This window comes from Triticum aestivum, chromosome 7B (assembly GCF_018294505.1).
Source record: "Triticum aestivum cultivar Chinese Spring chromosome 7B, IWGSC CS RefSeq v2.1, whole genome shotgun sequence".
Classification (NCBI taxonomy): Eukaryota; Viridiplantae; Streptophyta; class Magnoliopsida; order Poales; family Poaceae; genus Triticum; species Triticum aestivum.
In genome coordinates, this window is record NC_057813.1 from 3128614 (window position 1) to 3144529 (window position 15916).

The following is a 15916-nucleotide window of genomic DNA, read 5'->3' on the forward strand; positions in this document are numbered from 1 at the left end:
ATGTCCTTACTGTGAGGACTTAGTCGCGAGGCCAACGCATCTATGTGGTAGCTTAAGAGAGGTTGAGCGGAATCGAGAGACGCAACGCAAGACAAGGGTTTAGACAGCTTCGGGCCCCGGGAAACATCATAAGGTAAAAACTCTACATGGTGTTTGAGGCTAGATCTCATTATCATCACGAGGGAGTCACCGTAAACCGGCTCTCCTCTAGTTGTGTCTAGCCCTAGAGATTGTTTCTTGCTTGTCCCTCTTTGGGGTGCCCTGCCCCTCCTTATATAAGTTGAAGGGACGGGTTACATGTAGAGTCCATCTCGGACTAAGACTTAAACTATTTTGACTTCCCTTCCTGGGCTTCTTAACGTCTGCCGGTTTAACATTGTCTGCCAGTTTAACATTGTCTGTCGGTTTAACATTGTCTGCCGGTTTAACATTGTCTGCCAGGTTATGATTGACTTAACACGTGCCGGTGCTACCATCCGTCTTAACTCTGTCAGTTTAACACTCGCCGGTTTACCGTCTGTCTTAGCCATCTGTCTTAACTCTGCCGGTTTAACACTCGCCGGTTTACCAAGTCCCAGCCGGATTATGACTCCGGCCGGGTCATACCGTGGGGTATATCCCCGACACAACTACACCAGCAGCAAGTTTCACATGCTACATCTAGAACCTTTCGAAATTAGCATCATAGACGGTACATAGAGAGATGCATCTGGAAAACTACTAAAGCAAAAGGCAAATATTGAGTCTTCATTCATGTTGAAGGTCTTTGCAACTTTAGGTCAGTGCCTGTGGATGATTGACCGTCCATCCTTCGACCTCTTCAGGAACACTTCAATATTGAACCGTGGGTGTTGTATGAAAACTTTCCTCGCCTCCTGACCACAGAGGTGGTTTGAGAGGTAATCATCAGTGAACCCTGAAAACAAGGATGTGCGTAAATATCTTCTCTATATTGGAAATGAGGCAAAGGAATAAAAAAAGGCAAGGTATAATAGTTAGTACCATCTTGTAAACCTCAGTGCCTCCCATTGTTTCCCTGCAACACATATAAGGTAGTTAGTCATCAGGACAGGTTAAGTAAGGGTTCGCATGCTATCAGTAAAATATGTTGATGATAAATAAGCACATTGCAGATTCATCAGATTAATTCAAGCCACATAGGAAACCCATTTATCCAAACCAAGCATGATTAAGAACTAGGAAATATAGCACTTGTATATGTTTCTCATGTATTAAGTGCAGCTAAATTCGATTTATTCCTCACATGGTATACAATAACAAAATGCAGCCACAACAATTAAACATCGCATTGCAGAATTGAACCAAGCAGTTAGCTAAACATCACAACAAATGAATCAAACGTTAACTGTGCATCACATTGCACAATATAACATACTCCTAATAGAAGATCAGACAGTTAACCAAACCAAGCATGCTTAACAACTTTGAAATATAGCAATTGTATTTGTTTCTCATGTATTTAGTACAACCAAATTCGATTTATTTCTCACATGGTATACAATAACAGAATGCAGCCACAACAATTGAACATCGCATTGCAGAATTGAACCAAGCAGTTAACTAAACACCACAACAAATGAACCAAACGTTAACTGAGCACCACATTGCACAATATAACATACTCGTAATAGAAGACCAGACAGTTAACCAAACCAAGCATGCTTAACAACTTGGAAATATTGCACCCTGAAGAATTGAACATCACATTTGCAGAATTGAACCAAGCAGTTAACTGAACACCACACTGCACGACATATAGGAAAATCATTGCAATCATGCTTTTTATTAAAGGAGTTATCGTGAATCTCTTCATAAATTTCTTCATCATAATTTTCAGATTCACAAATTTCAAGCAAAGCTTTATAAAGATAATCTAGTGCACAAAACTCACTAGCAATTGGTTCATCATAATTGGATCTCTTAAAATATTAGCAAGCGGATGAGGATCCATAGATCTTAGGTTCTGTTTAGTAATAAATAAGCATCTATTCAAGCCAAACGAGCAAACGAAAGGGCAAGCAAAAGAGAGAGAGAGATTGGGAAAGAGAGGGCAAATAAAACAGCAAGGGTGAGGTGGGAGAGAGGAAAATGAGAGGCAAATGGCAAATAATGTAAATGCGAGGGAGATAGGTTTGTGATGGGTACTTGGTATGTCTTGACTTGAGCGAAGACCTCCCCGGCAACGGCGCCACAAATCCTTCTTGCTACGTCTTGAGCTTGCGTTGGTTTTCCTTGAAGAGGAAAGGGTGATGCAGCAATAGTAGCGTAAGTATTTCCCTCAGTTTTTGAGAACCAAGGTATCAATCCAGTAGGAGGCTCCTCAAAAGTCCCACGCACCTACACAGACAAACAAAGAACACACAACCAACGCAATAAAGGGGTTGTCAATCCCTTCACGGCCACTTGCAAAAGTGAGATCTAATAGAGATAGTATGATAAGATAAATATATTTTTGGTATTTTATAATATAGATGCAAAAAGTAAAGATGCAAATAAAAGTAGATTGGAAGCAAATATGATAAGAGATAGACCCGGGGGCCATAGGTTTCACTAGAGGCTTCTCTCAAGATAGCATAAGTATTACTGTGGATGAACAAATTACTGCCGAGCAATTGATAGAAAAGTGAATAGTTATGAGATTATCTAGGCATGATCATGTATATAGGCATCACGTCCGCAACAAGTAGACCGACTCCTGCCTGCATCTACTACTATTACTCCACACATCGACCGGCTCCTGCCTGCATCTAGAGTATTAAGTTCATAAAGAACAGAGTAATGCATTAAGCAAGATGACATGATGTAGAGGGCTAAACTCATGCAATATGATATAAACCCCATCTTTTTATCCTCCATGGCAACAATACAATACGTGCCTTGCAACCCTTTCTGTCACTGGGTAAGGACATAACAAGATTGAACCCAAAGCTAAGCACTTCTCCCATGGCAAGAAAGATCAATCTAGTAGGCCAAACCAAACTGAAAATTCGAAGAGACTTGCAAAGATAACTCAATCATACATAAAAGAATTCAGAGGAGATTCAAATATTATTCATAGATAAACTTGATCATAAACCCACAATTCATTGGATCTCGACAAACACACCGCAAAAAGAGATTACATCGAATAGATCTCCACAAGAGAGGGGGAGAACATTGTATTGAGATCCAAAAGAGAGAAGAAGCCATCTAGCTAATAACTATGGACCCGAAGGTCTATGGTAAACTACTCACAACTCATCGGAAGGGCTATGGTGTTGATGTAGAAGCCCTCCATGGTCGATTCCCCCTCCGGCAGAGCGCCGACGAAGGCTCCAAGATGAGATCTCGCGGATATAGAAGGTTACGGCGGTGGAAATTGTGTTTCGGGTGCTCCCTGGATGTTTTCAGGGTATGTAGGCTTATATAGGAGGAAGAAGTACGTCGGTGGCCGCCCGAGGAGCCCACGAGATAGGGGGCGCGCCCTATGGGGGGTGCCCCTACCCTCTCGTGGCCGCCTCGGCTGTTTCTTGACTTGCACTCCAAGTCCCTTGGATCACGTTCATTCCAAAAATCACGCTTCTGAAGGTTTCATTCCGTTTGGACTCCGTTTGATATTCCTTTTCTTCGAAATGCTGAAATAGGCAAAAAACAGCAATACAGGTTGGGCCTCCGGTTAGTAGGTTAGTCCCAAAAATGATAATAATGTGTAAAATAACTAACGGTGTCCTGGACTAGGGGGTACTCAATGCGTCGTCTCCCCATCAGTTGGATTGGGCCGAGGACCCCCATGGCCGTATACTCATGGGCCAGTCCGGACAGCTGTCGCATACAAGGAAGAATCAAGAAGACTTGGCGATCAAGACAAGGACTCCTCCCCCACCGGCGTATTCGGCTAGGACTCTTGTTATCCTAGGCCTCTGGTGCATTATATAAACCGGGGCCAGGCTAGTCGATAGATATACAACAACAATCATACCATAGGCTAGCTTCTAGGGTTTAGCCTCGTTGATCTCGTGGTAGATCAACTCTTGTACTACCCATACCTTCAATATTAATCTAGCAGGACGTAGGATTTTACCTCCATCGAGAGGGCCCGAACCTGGGTAAACATTGTCCCTTGTCTCCTGTTACCATTGATCCTAAGACGCACAGTTCGGGACCCCCTACCCGAGATCCGCCGGTTTTGACACCGACATTGGTGCTTTCATTGAGAGTTCTGCTGTGTGATCGGCGAAAGGATCAATGGCTCGACTGCAGGTCAACTGCGACGTCGGCTTCTTCCTCACCAGCTCGACTGGTCACCTTGGTTCGACCAAGGACTGCGCGCTACCTCCGATCGTCATCTTTGGATGAGGCCCTTCATCAACACCAACTCCAATCTCTATCAAGATCATGGAGGAGTCATCCATGGAGCTCGGGGGCTCAACGTCAACATTGCCCTCAGGCGACCGTGCTATTTTTCTGGACAGCAAACTTGTATCCGCCGCCACCACCTCCTCGAGTGTCGTTTAAACGATTACTTTGGTGGAATTATGTGGAATTAAGTCTATAACAACCCTGCAAAAATTTCGTCGAGTTCCGATGGAGGAATCTCCAGCAATCTCCGATATACCGGAGCCCTGTTGAATCTGGACGAGAATCCGGTTGAGTTTAGGGCGTGGTATCCAGCATCTAGCTCAGACGTCCTTTGGAGGATCCGACCGTTGATTTGCTGCGGAATTCCCATATCTACCACCTGCCAAAAATTCAACTCGATCCAACCGTCCAAACTCCGGAAAACTTCCGATTAGTGCATCACTTTTTGGATCTGTTTTCTGCGCGAGAACGAATCCGACCCGAATTCATCTTCTTTATGAACGGGATCTCGGACATCCTTTTTGAAGGAAGTTTTCGTATGGGGTGTTGTGTTTTATTCTCAAACACATCCCAATAGTATTAAAAGTATTCTTGCAATACGAACTTCACCGTCGCGCCGGTGTCAAACCAGCCCGACAACATCACTCCATGGCGGCCGACCTGCGTTAGACACGTCGTCGCTTTGTTGAGCCAAACTCAATTTCTTTGGATCATCATCTCGGCCAGCCGAACAATAGTTCGGCATCGCGAAGGATAAATCGTCACCAACATCGCGGCCCCACGGATTACACGGAGCGGGCACACCTGCATCGCCACAGGGTCGCTTCATCAAGCCGGCATCGACCACGTCACAACCTGCATCGGCAGGGCCGCACTGTTGCTTTTTCAAGCTGGTGTCCATCACGCCGACCTACTTCGACTCACCGGCTGACATCGAGGCTTCATCACATTAGCTGGACCGGGGGCTTCATCATCTCTTCATCAACCTACTCCGGGGACTCCGGCGTCGCTGGCCGACCAGCTCCGTCACGTTAGCTGGACCGAGGGCTTTGCCTCGGCGAGCCAACCTTTGCCAGCATTGCCATGCCGTTGCTTTATCGCCCATCAGGCGATAGGTGTGTGGATCGAGTCCCAATTTTGGGAATCACCTTTCTTTGGATTGCTACAACAAATAAGCCAGGTGCTATTAATCCTAGTATTTTTTGCTTGTTTGGGTTCATTTTTCCCAACGAATTATTACTCTGGTTTGTCCATCATATGTACGCAGGTCTATCAAATGGTGGCCGCATTAACAATGGTCGCATGGTGGTTTGGTCAGTTTCCGTACATAGTCCGGCGAACGCCGCATCCGGAACTCAAACCAACCTGTGAATTCAGGCCTTGCCATGCTTTTACCGCATCACGCCGCCGCCCTGCATCGACATTGACTTCAGCGCCAGGCCATATTTCTTTTATTACTCACTTTGCATAAATTATTTGTTATGCAACGAATTTTTTTATTATTACTATTATCTCCGGTTTGCACTATTTTTTGTGCACAGGAAAATGATCCAGCCGGACTATATCCTTTGGCGTCACCTCGGCTGGACGGGGGGCTTCAGCAACACTTCATTACCCCATGCCGGTGACTTCGGCATCACCCTGCCGTCCTGCATTGACCGTGCTATGTCACCACTTCGGAGTGCCGAACTCTTTGCTCCGCCACCTCGGGACCGGCTCGGGGATGGAACCTTGTCCTGCATCAAGCTTGGACCGCGTCATCAATACCAAACACATTAAACTAGCTAAGTTGTCTTCATGCTCAAAGTTTTAAATTTTTAACTTGTGTTCGGCTCAGCCAAGCATTATAATTTTTTGAAAAAAAGTTGCTTGTAAAAAATTTCCTTGTCCAAACTTTGTTTGTGACACGCAAATTCAAATACCCCGTTTACTTGGGGGCTTCCTTCATGAAGCTTTTTCCTCTTGCATATGATTATACTTGTACGGCTTCGTTCCTTGTTCGTGTATTACGCCACAATATGCACCATATTGACTTAAGCGATTTGCAAGCTGGGTTGCCTGGCTCCTGTGCTTACCCCTACGTTCCCGATTGTTCGGCTAGGGAGTAAAGGGAGCACCTCTGTGATTGTCACGATCGGGTCAACCGAGCCGGACCTCAGACTGGGTGAAGCCGAAAGCTAGCGCTCTTATTGTTTTCAATCATGGTCGGCACACAACGGAACTCATGAGTACAAAAAATCTATTGCACAAGTCTCATAATAACAATGAGCACCGAAGAAAGGTATCGGTGGGGGTACTATTTTCTTCGAAGATGCTTCTTACTCTTTGCAGTAATATAGCATAAGTACCCTGAGCGCGCTTTTTCTGTTACAGCCTTATGGCCTGATTGCCTGGTTATTGGAAACACTGTCGATATTCTCGACAGATGGAGTACATAACACTTTTCGGTCCTTGACCGAAGAGGGAGAAGCCGACGGTCGGTTAAGACGCGTTTAATGTTCGGTTGAACGTAGATATGATATAAGTACTTCGGTACATACAATCATTCTTTTACCCAAGTCACTTGGGGGCTCTTAAATTTATATGAGCCGTTTTATGATAAGTGTTTTTCTTCTTAGTCGTTGCAAAGTTTTTATTATTATTTATCACTCCTTTTTTCGACACGAGTGTGCGGTCACTAGCCGGGGAGCCTAATTTCTCTCTCAAAACCGCTAGAGTTTAGTTTTCTAAACTGGCCTAATGAGAAGTACTCCTCCTTCGGGATGGGAGACTGAAGCCGTAGGCTGACCCGCTTGAAGTATTGAGATAGGATGTGTCATGTTAAAGCATGGCAGAAGCACTTTTCTTTTCTAAAGTCCAAGTTTTGATTTGGCACCGAACACTTGATCTAGTTCGGACATTAAACTTTTGAATAAGTTTTTTGGCTTTTCGAGCCTATGGCACTTTTAAGCTATTTGTGCATTTCCAGCATTAGTCTCGCAGTGCAACGCCGGACACCTTTAGGGATTCGGCAGAAACATTCTCGGATATTGCTATATATGCATCAGTTTCGAATTGTGTCTTCGGTCAATAGTTGGGTTGCCCGGCTCCTGTATTTGCCGCCTACGTTCCGCTTTGTTCGGCTAGGTGTGTCAAGGGAGAACCACTGCGATTGTGCTTCCAGCTCGCATGGTCAAGCACCTCAGTGGAGAAAGCCGAAAACTGACTATCACAATAGGCGTAAACTGGTCAGCAATTTGATGACTATATTAAATGACGGGCCGTTCATAACATTGGCCGAAGTGTTTATGGCTTGACCTTGACTGTCGCCGAACACTACCTGGGGCTAGTAACTGGCCTCCCAAACTAAATCCTCAATATTTGGCTCTTCCATTAGAGCTGAGGTTTCATGATCATGCTTAGCATGACAACCCAAAGAAAGGAACCGATAGCGGGACTATTTTCTTTGGAAGACATTTCTTCTGTTAAACAGTAATATAACATGTCTCTCCGCGTACCTTTGTTTATAAAACCATATGGCCAGATTGCCTTGTTTGTTGTAAATCTTTGCCCTCATAAAGGCTTTATAAAGTAGGACAAACACTCCTTGGCTATTGGCCGAGGAGGTGGAAGCCGATGGTCGGTCAACAAAGTTTTGTACAATGCGGATCCGAGCATTAATGACGTAAAGTACTTGGATACATAGAATCATTACACATAATTTGTGATTTTACTATGGATATCGATCCTTAATTCGGCCTCCCGTGCCCGCATTAAGGCTCGGGGGCTACTGGGCTTCGGGCTTATTATTTACAAATATTAAAGGGGCACATCAATCCCCTGATCTGGTGTTGCCACCCGACTAGTGTCTCGGGGGCTACTGCATTGCCTGTTCTATGCAGAAAATTTTAAGTGTAATACAGTCTCCGAGGAGATTTTGATCCTCAGGTTGGTCGGCCGCACCCAACCTGAGTCTTGAGGACTGAGCACGCCGCTTTTTGTGTCCTGAAGTATTCTGCCGAGCTAGGACTTGATCCTCAGACCGATTTTGCAAATCAACCTGAGTCTCAGCAGCTACGGGGATCAGCGGTCTTATGTCATCCTTCATGGGCATCTCGGGTTTTAGACCGATACCCACCTTGAGGGCTACTGGCTGTGTATCTCGGTAGAGAATACATTTCACCAATCAAAAATATTGACAAAAATCGGCCCATATTCGGGGTGGTGCACCACCTCGGAAGCAGTCCGGCATAAAGCTCGGACGCTAGTGGCTGGCTCCATAGAGGGCATTTCCGGCATTAAGCTCGGCTAAACTCCTTCAAACTTCTTTGAATCAAGGTGATTTACGACACCTCGGATACAGTCCGGCGTTGGAGCTCGGATACATAGTCCGGCGTTGGAGCTCGGATACCGTCCGGCGTTGGAGCTCAGATACATAGTTCGGCGATAGAGCTGGGAAGCAGTCTGGCGTTGGTGCTCGGCTGCAAAAGATACCTTGAATGCAGTTCGGTGTTAGAGCTCGGACGCAAGAGGACACTGCCTCCTGGGAATAACTTCAAACCCGAGGCATGGCATAAAAATAACAAGGCATTGATAAAGGCTAGAAACTTAAAGGGGCTCCTCGGATACCCGACGTATAAACTCGTCGAATACATTTCGGCGATCCTCAAGATAGAAGATGAGAAGATTTGTTGAACCAGTTTTCAAGACCGACAACCGAAGATGAAGAACAGTTCGGAAGAATCGAGGAGCGTCCCTAACTTGAAGACCGGTTCAGGGGGCTACTGACGGTGTCCTGGACTAGGGGGTACTCAACGTGTCGTCTCCCCATCAGTTGGATTGGGCCGAGGACCCCCATGGCCGTATACTCATGGGCCAGTCCAGACAGCTGCCGCATACAAGGAAGAATCAAGAAGACTTGGCGATCAAGACAAGGACTCCTCCCCCACCGGCGTATTCGGCTAGGACTCTTGTTATCCTAGGCCTCTGGTGCATTATATAAACTGGGGCCAGTCTAGTCGATAGATATACAACAACAATCATACCATAGGCTAGCTTCTAGGGTTTAGCCTCGTTGATCTCGTGGTAGATCAACTCTTGTACTACCCATACCTTCAATATTAATCTAGCAGGACGTAGGGTTTTACCTCCATCAAGAGGGCCCGAACCTGGGTAAACATTGTCCCTTGTCTCCTGTTACCATTGATCCTAAGACGCACAGTTCGGGACCCCCTACCCGAGATCCGCCGGTTTTGACACCGACAGTTTCATTCTGTTTGGACTCCGTTTGATATTCCTTTTCTTCGAAATGCTGAAATAGGCAAAAAACAGCAATACAGGTTGGGCCTCCGGTTAGTAGGTTAGTCCCAAAAATGATAATAATGGGTAAAATAAAGCCCATAAACATCCAAAAGAGGTAATATAATAGCATGGAACAATCAAAAATTATAGATACGTTGAAGACGTATCAATATCCTCTTCAACGGATTGTGCCCCGAAGAATTCAACAAAATCAACCGTCTTGAGAATGCAAAGGAAATTTGGGATACTTTGATTGATATGCACGAAGATACCGACTTCGTCAAGGAATCCAAGTTGGATGTGCTTCAAAGTCAACTTGATAAGTTCAAGATGAAGGATGGTGAAGGCATCGCTGAAATGTACTCTAGGTTGCTCTCATTACAAATGAGACTGCCGGCTTGGGAAGTGAAGAGATGACCGACAAATTCATCATCAAGAAGATCCTAAGAGCATTGGATGGGAAATATGATACTGTGTGCACATTGATCCAAATGATGCCAAATTACAAGAATCTCAAGCCAACGGAAGTCATTAGAAGAATTGTTGCTCATGAGATGTCACTCAAGGATAAGGAGGAGCTCCACAACAAGTCAAGTGGTGCTTAGAAAGCCTCATGTGAAGCTCTCACATCATCAAGTGAGAAACAAACCTCCAATGAAGAATTGAGCCTAATGGTGAAGAACTTCAACAAGTTCTACAAGAGTAGAAGCAAGGAAAGAAGCTCCAAGTCAAGCTCCTACAATGACAAAAGATCTTCTAGTCGAGAGCGTAATTGCTACAATTGTGGAAGACCCGGACACTATTCCAATGAGTGTACGGCTCCCTACAAAAGAAGAGAGGAATCACCTAAGAGGAGAAGTAGAAGAGAAGAATCACCACCAAGAGAGAGAAGGAGTAGAGATGATCGTTATGAACGAAGAACATCCTGGAGAAGCAAGGATTCGGAAAGGAAGGACAAGTCATCAGGGAGCTACACAAAACGAAGACATCAAGCTCATGTTGGTGAATGGGTATCCGGCTCCGACTCCGACCATCACTCTGAGAGAAGCTATCACTCTGACTCCGAACATAATCAAGATAAAGGTGTTGCCGGTCTAGCACTTGTGTCAACCAACTCCTACGACATATTTGATTCACCAAATGAAGGACTTGGAAGATGCTTAATAGCTAAAGGCCCAAAGGTATCACACCCTGAGTATGTTGATTTCAATAGTGATGAAGATGACTTGTTAGGTGATGATGATTTAATTATTGATAACTCTAGTGATGAATACTATGATGAAATGTCAATTAATCATGCTAATCAAGATAAAACAAATGACAATGATAAGGAGAAGATTGAGCTTCTAACTAGAGAACTAAACACTCTTAAGTTAGCTCATGAAACTATCTTAGGAGATCATCGAGAACTTTTAAGCACTCATGAGAAGTTACGCTTTGAAAAGCTCAACCTTGAGCAAGGGCATGAGTTCTTAAAGGCAATCAATGATGATCTTTGCAAGAAAAGTTCTTCTTACATTGCCAAGCATTTACTCTTATCTACTTACATGCCTCAAGTCAAGTCTGGTAACAAGAACAAGAAGGATTCTTCCTCTAGTAGTAACAATAATCATGTTAAATCCAATGTTGTTGCTTGTAGTAGTTCTCTTGATTCCACTAATGATTCTCTTAGCCAAGTTACACTTGAGCAATAAAATAGCTTATTGAAGGGAATTATAGAGAAAGGTGTTTACAAGAGCCTTGCCGGGAGTAAGCAATTCGAGGAAATTGTACGCAAGCAAGGAAGGCACCGGAAGAACCAAGGTGTTGGTTTTGAACGAAAGTTCAATGCCAATGGAGTTGAGTGGGAAGAAGATCAATACCCCAAGACGAAGTTTGTTCCTCAACAAGAGAAGTATGATCCTACTTCCTTCACAGGAACACAAGCTCAAGATGATCTTCCACCACAAGACCACAAGCAAAAAGGCAAGGTCAAGCTTCAAGAGGAGATTGATGCATTTGAAGAAGCTCCTAAGGCCTTGGCTCAAGTGGGTTCCCAGGACTATGTCAAGTTCTACTTCATCAAGTACGACTACAACTCCAAGGATTCCCATCAAGATGATGTGGATCCCGAAGAAGAAGAACTAGAGAGTTCTTGAGGGTGACTCCGCCAACATACTTCACTCTTATCATTTTGGCAAGGATAAGTGCAATCAACTTCCACATCTTGCACTAGTTCAAGGAGTCACAAACCCTCTTGTTGGTAAGACAAGGGACAAGGTAACCTAATGCTTTCATGGACATCATCTTGTGTATGCATCACTCTATGTCTATGGATATCCTTGTTTGTTCCTTGTGGGACTAACCCGTGTAGGTATTGAAAGTGCAACTCACTCCAAAGGATTGCTCCAAATGATCTACATCAACATTGAGCATCCACATCTTCAACACCTACATGAAGTCATCATCGACAAAACCCAAGGTTAGTTCATCCCTCTTAGGGGGGATCTCACATCTAGGGGGAGCTTTACTCTAAGAATTGAGCTAAAGCAACTCTAATGGTGTGAACACAACAATGCATTATGTAAAAGTGGCAACCCCACTTGAGCTTAAACGATGAGTATGGCCTATGATCAAATGTTCTCATTTGACTCCTAAGTCAATATACTCATATATAGATGACCTAGTCATTGCCAATTGCTTGATAGATGCTAGAATGGTTGAGCATGCTTTGCCACATATTTCATTTGTCATTTTATTGTGTGAGCATGTTGGTTGCATATTTTAATCATTCGAGGACATCCACTTGTTGTTTTGATTGATTGATTTATTTTCTTTTGCCAAGTGGATGGACAAGAATGCCTAAGAACCTTCTTTAGCTATCTATGCTTTTCTTGTCTCAAACTCTATTCATGCTAAATCACAAAGTTCGATCAAGTCAGATTCGAACCACTCTGTGTGAGGAGCACTCGGAGTTCCCGATTCGTCATAGACTTAAACTTCCAAAACTTCTTTATGCGTTTCGGTCTGATCGAGAATCCATTTCAGTCACACCGAGATCACTCAGTCAATCTAGGTTTTCAATCTCGGTGCAACCATTTGAACTTTTCGGTCACATCGAGTTGCAGTAACTGCTTGCAGTTATGCATCTCGGTACCACTAAGTTGTTCCACTCGGTCACACCGACAGGGTCATGCTATATATATCCCCGGGTCAAAATTTGGAAATTTCTCCGAATCCCTTCGCCCGCGCTCAGCCTGCTCTGCCTCCCTGGGTCTCCGGAGCGTCCTCCTCGTCGCTAGGTACCTCCCGCCACTGGTTTCCGCCGCTGTCAACGGGAATTGTCTCCGCCGTTGCCGCGTAGCAAGTCCATCACCGAACTAGGGTATGGACTTGATCCTTGTGCTAATCCCACTCTGATTTCCTAGCACATTGTGTTGCCATGTATCTTGCCACGATTGAGATCATCTTATCCAGCGAAAACACTCCATAGTTTAGTTGTGGACTGAAAACTTAGGGTTAGGTTTCCGCCGAAACCATCTCAGACCAACCGAGTTGTAGAAATCAGTTGCACCGATTTGGCCAAGGCCATTGCACATGTGATTCTCGGTCTGACCGGGAATTGAAAATCGGTGTGACCGAGTTCAAGACTTTGTGAAACCCTAGCAGTCTCGGTGCCACCAAACTGTGACTTGGTCTGACCGAGTTCACTAGTTTAGGTTCCAAAAGCTGCTTCGGTATCACCGAGTTTACAAATCGGTAGATCCGAAATGCTTTCTGTGGAAAACTAAAACTAAGTTTTTGACTCATTCTTTTGCAAAAACCTCTGTATTTTGTGATGCTCATCTACTCTACCTCAACTATATCTATTCACAGGATCTGCTGTCAGTGTTTGCAACATGTCTGATCAAAGTGACAGTCAGAACAAGTCTGAGGAGCAGGTTCACTTGAGTGAGGGCACTAGTCCCTCAAGCAGCTATGATGGTAGCAGGAGCTCACCCAGCAACTTATCCAAGGCAGCCACCAGGGCCAAAAAGGAGAGAACCTCAGAGTCTGAGGATGAAGACTATGTGGCTGTTGAGGATGAGGCCACTTCCAAGAAGAAGGTGCTGAAGAAGGAGTATGGCACAGCTGCTGCCACTAAGCCTGGTATGAAGACCAAAGCACCTGCAAGAAGAATTCCCATGTCTAAAGCCAGAGCCTCCACTCAAGTACCTTTGGAATCTGAACCCAAAGAGGCTGCTGCAGAAGGGAAGAAGAGGAAGGAAAGGGTCAAGAAGACCATGACCAGGGTTGTTGGAAAACCTTCCATGATGGAAGAAGAAGAAGAGGAAGAGGTTGCTGCACCAGCACCTAAAGCTCAAAAGCTTATGGGAGATGCTATCAGGTCAAGGGATGCTTCATCAAAGCCCAAAGAAGCTCCCAAGGTAGCTGCTCCAAACCCCAAAGCTGCACCCAAGAGGAATACAAGGAACATTCCTGCTGGAGAGAAGAACAAGGCCCGAGTGCCTGAAGCTGCTGTTGAAGAAGAAGATGATGATGAACATGTCTTGAGGAAGTTGAAGCCCAAAATTCTAGATCACAATGATGTTCATCCTGTAGCTGAGGATATGAAGTTGAGGAAGGATGCAGGACTCACACAGTGGAGATTGACTGATCCCTATGCAGTCAGGAGGAGAACTGTTGTGGACTACAGGTTCCATACAAAGGAACAGCAGGACTTCTATGAGACAGTGCTGCTTGACAAGAAGCCAATCGTCTTTGATATGAGATGGGTGGACTGGGAGTACTTCAGGAAGAATGAAGAACATTATCCAGGAGCGTATGACAGTTTGAATGCTTGTGGAGTGGATGACTTTGTTGGGCAGAAGCTCACAAAGTGGAATGATGAGCTTATTATGCAGTTCTACTCCACACCTCACTTCTATCCAGATGGAAGGATTGTCTGGATCTCTAAAGGTACTAGGTACCAATCAACAGTTGAAGAATGGGCAAATTTGATCAATGCACCTAAGGAAAATGAGGATGACTTGGATGTCTATGCCACGAAGAAGAAGGATCACAACTCCATGGCCCATATGTACAGAGAGATCCCAGATGCTGCTGTTGAGACACACAAGTTTGGATTAGTACATTACCTTTTGTCAGGATTGCCAACAATCAACTGGATCCTCAAGCACACAATTTTGCCTAAGTCAGGTGATCACAAGATGATCAGAGGCCATTGAAAGAGCAATCATGCTCTTACATCATGTTTTTGATGTTGATGACAATATACATGTAGGGGACTAACAATGGTTGTTAAGTAAATCTCAGGTGTTAGTCCCCGGTTTCATCGACGTGTGTGGATCAAGAGCATATGAAGTAATTTTACTCAAGGATGAAGTATCAAAAGTGATTTCATATTTATTTCCTCGACTATAGGATCCCGCACTATTAAGAGGGGATCGATAGGGTTAGCTTAAGACTTGCTCATTTCAATAACAACCGTTCAAAACTAGGCTAGTGTTCCAACTTTATGTCCTCTGATAAGGTTCTGTCTCTGGCATACCGGATGTCCGGGCTTGACCCGGATGTCCGGTCTCATGGAGGATATCCGGCCTGCAGGCCTGATTTCCGGGCCTGGCTATCCAGAATGCATCTTTGCTGGTATCACCTACTGGATGTCCGGCCATCTATGCCGGATGTCCGGGCCCTCATGCCGCGCCGGATGTCCGGGCCTTATCCCGGATGTCTGGCCCCTGCTACCACAGAACAACGGGGTTTCTGTAACCACCTTGTGATCACGCCGGATGTACGGTCACCTACCGGATGTCCGGGCCTTCCTGATACGCCCGATGTCCGGGCTTGGTCCCGGATGTCTGGCCTCTCTGTTTTCTGCTCTGCCTCTACTGTGTTCCATGTGTGCCCTTGCCAATCTGGATGTCCGGCGTCTAGCCCGGATGTCCGGCCTGCCCATTCATTTACACTATAACGGCCACATCTGCACTCACACTATATATAGCCTTTCTCCCCCATGGGAGAGGACTGACCATTCACTTTGAACAAACCCTAGAACACATTTCTTACTCTCTCTCACTCCTCCACACCAAATCTTAGATCCCCAAGGGATTTGAGACCATTTGTGAGAAGTTGTCCAATCAAGTGATAGATCCACTCCTTCTCCTTCTTTGCACCGAAGGAATTCATGATTTGGGCAAGTTTTGAGCTTTCCCCCATCGTTCTTGTTACTCTTGGAGGTTGGAGACTCCTAGGCGGTAGGAGTCATTCGGAGAGGAATCGAACTTTGTGATTACCC